The sequence below is a fragment of the Heloderma suspectum genome, chromosome 7 (genome assembly GCF_057233095.1).
Source record: "Heloderma suspectum isolate Gila_16-S chromosome 7, 16-S_ref, whole genome shotgun sequence".
Lineage (NCBI taxonomy): Eukaryota > Metazoa > Chordata > Lepidosauria > Squamata > Helodermatidae > Heloderma > Heloderma suspectum.
In genome coordinates, this window is record NC_139464.1 from 40180411 (window position 1) to 40183265 (window position 2855).

A 2855-nucleotide genomic window follows, 5' to 3' on the forward strand; every position below is an offset into this window, starting at 1 on the left:
GGCTTTTAGTGTAGCTATTAATGATCAGTAAAGTGTCTATTCAGAAACAAAATATGGCAGTTAAAGTTAGATGTTATTCCATGCTAATTTGACTTTTTTTCAAAAGAAGTTTTAAACACTTTATTATAAATCTTTGAATGTACAAAAGAACAGGAAGTAGCTTACACATCATTATAGTTGTCATTTTTATGGCAGAGATTTCAGCAGTAAAATAACAACTACAACAAAACAATACAAGTAAACCTAAATTACCAATGAGAATCGAACCAATGATTATGCTTTCCAGATTTGTGCATAAATGGCATGTACTGCACACCTGTTTTCTGATATCTTCATGAAATAAATAAAAGGGTGTCAAATCATGGGGAATGCATCTGGGCTCGTTGTTCTTTTAGAAACCTAGGTTGGTATGTTAACTTCTCAGAAACGGCCACGCGCCAAACCTTTTGGTGAATCTGACTTTTTAAACGTTTTTAAAAACGCCCTACCAGCGCCAAGGCAAATATGCCCCCTTAGTCCCCTTCTTACTTGCAGAATGGATGGGTGGCCATGCCTGCAATGTAGTCCGCTCTCAACATTCAGAGGTCGAGGTTCAAGCGAGTTTGTATTTCGAGGCGTTCTTGTGGTTGCTGCTTTAAGCCACATAAAACGCCTCTCCGGCTGCAACAAAGGCGGGCCTTGCTTACCTTGCCCCCCCGGAATCAGATCTCCGCCCAGACGAAACCCTGCGCTCATTTGGGGGCAGGAGCCTCGCCGCTCGCCAGCCAAAGGGTTCTCACCCTTTGAAGATCCGACATGGGCGGTGCAGAAGCCCCCGGCTTCGCTCCGCCCTTTGCTGCCGGGGCCCATCACAGCTCTGCTGAACGCGCTCGGCTTCGCCTTTGGTTCCGCCTTTCCGTCCCGCTTCCCCCGGAGCTGCCCGCGCTCTCTTCCCCAGGCAACGAAACCGCTGAAACTACCCAGGCGATGGAGCCGCTGGCGCTCCCCGGCTGCCTGCTCTTCTTTTTGGCGCGCGTCAGTGTAGCCTCCATGGGGGGCCCCCGCCGCTCGAAAAGGCGGCACGCCCCCGGGGTGCGGGAGCCGGGCGAGGTCGGGCGCTGCTCGTCCCCTCCCTCGAAGGACGGGCGCAGGAGGTGGGGAGGGGTTGACCCCGCTCTGGTGCGGACTGGGCCAAGCAAGCCCAGCGCGCCGGGACGGCCGCCAGATCGAGAACCCAAACGGAGTTCGACGGGGCCCACCCACGTCTCTCTTTTTCAAAGGTCCGGGGGAGCAACAGCTGGGCAAAGAGCTGCCCGCCTCTTCCCCTGATTCTGAAAAGGAGAGCGGGACTCGCCCCCTCACTTGATGAGGTGCACGAAGGGAGAATCAGCCCTGGCTTTAATTTCTTTTTAAAAACATGCCATCCTTCTTTGGGGAGCTTGGGTTGGGCGGGGATGAGGGTTTTGTTTATTTTTGTCCATTACGTTTATTTCCCCCTCCCCTCAGTTTTAACCCCACGACAACCTTGTGAGGTAGGTTAGGTTGAGAGACCCTGACTAGTCACCCAGTGAGCTTTAGTGGCAGAGTGCAGTTTTCAGCATCGGTCTCAGTCCTAACCTCTCACTTTTGGGGTGCAATCCTAAAAGTGGGGTACTGCTGGCTGGGGAATGCTGGGAGTTGTAGGACTTTTTTCCGCCTAAACTTGCATAGGACTGTGCCTTTAATGATCTAACCACTACACCACACTGGCTCCACTGGAAACAGCTGCCCTTCCGGTTTCGCCCACTGAAATATACATTCCTTTGATTTTTGACAGATGCAAATAGACCTAAGGAGGAAATTGTCAATTGATACTTTGCTCAGTTTCTGGAGGTATTTCCTGCCCAGAGAGAAGAAATTGAAAGGTGCACCAGATGCCTTCGGGAAATGGCACACGAAATTGAAAGGTCCATAAGGACTGTACCAGTGCCAGCATTACTGCCAGCTCTACAGGAGTGGCTTCTGGTATCCTTTCCATCCTAGGATTGGCAGCAGGTGGGAGTTTAATCCTGTCAGCCACCGGGATTGGTTTAGGGGCAGCAGCTGCAATGACTGGCATTTCTGCTGGTCTGTGTGACCATTTTATTAATTCAAAGAAAGGGGAAAAGGCACGAGAGCTGATGAAGCAATGCAAGAAAAGCCTAAACACAGCGATGAGTCAAATAAATTTTGACTCTGGATTGCCACCACCGAATGACCAAGCTGTTCAACAAATCGTTCAACATCAGAAAATTCCAGACTTGATTTCTACTGTGACGGGAATCGCTGCAAATGTGAAAGCACTGAAGTGCACTGGAAGCGCGTCCCGGGCTTCGATGGAAGGGGTGAAACAAGTCAAAAAGGCATTTGCAGGAACTGCCCTTGCCATGCGTAAAGGAGCCAGAGTGAAGGGTGGTATGATGATTGGGCTGTCTCTCCTGCAAGGTGCCAGTAGCATTGTCCAGGATGCCATACATCTGGCAAAGGGAGCCAAGGCAGAAGCAGCAGCTGGGATCAGAGCCAAGGCTACCGAGTTGGAAGAGATAGCGTGAAATCTCAGCAAGCTCTATGAGGACCTGAACAAACTAGGTGAATAAAAGAGACCCCCAAACCCCATGATGGATGGATGCATCAATTATGTGACTTCCGGTAATTTTTCTTTGATGGTGAACATAGAGAATCTGGTAGGGTTTGTTTGCAGTAATGTAAAGGTAAATGTTCTATTTAAAATCCTAAAAGATGATGCTGTTGAAGTGCTGCACTCAATATGCCAACAAATTTGGAACACTCAACAGTGGCCGCAAGGTCAGTTTACATTCCAGTTCCAAAGAAGGGCAACGCCAAAGAGTGTTCAAACT

The 2855-nt window shown here is 49.6% G+C and overlaps 1 pseudogene; it reads left to right on the forward strand.

The window, feature by feature from the left end:
• Nucleotides 1-1833: 1833 nt before the first annotated feature.
• LOC146339572 (apolipoprotein L6-like) lies at nt 1834-2594 on the forward strand (annotated as a pseudogene).
• Nucleotides 2595-2855: the final 261 nt, after the last annotated feature.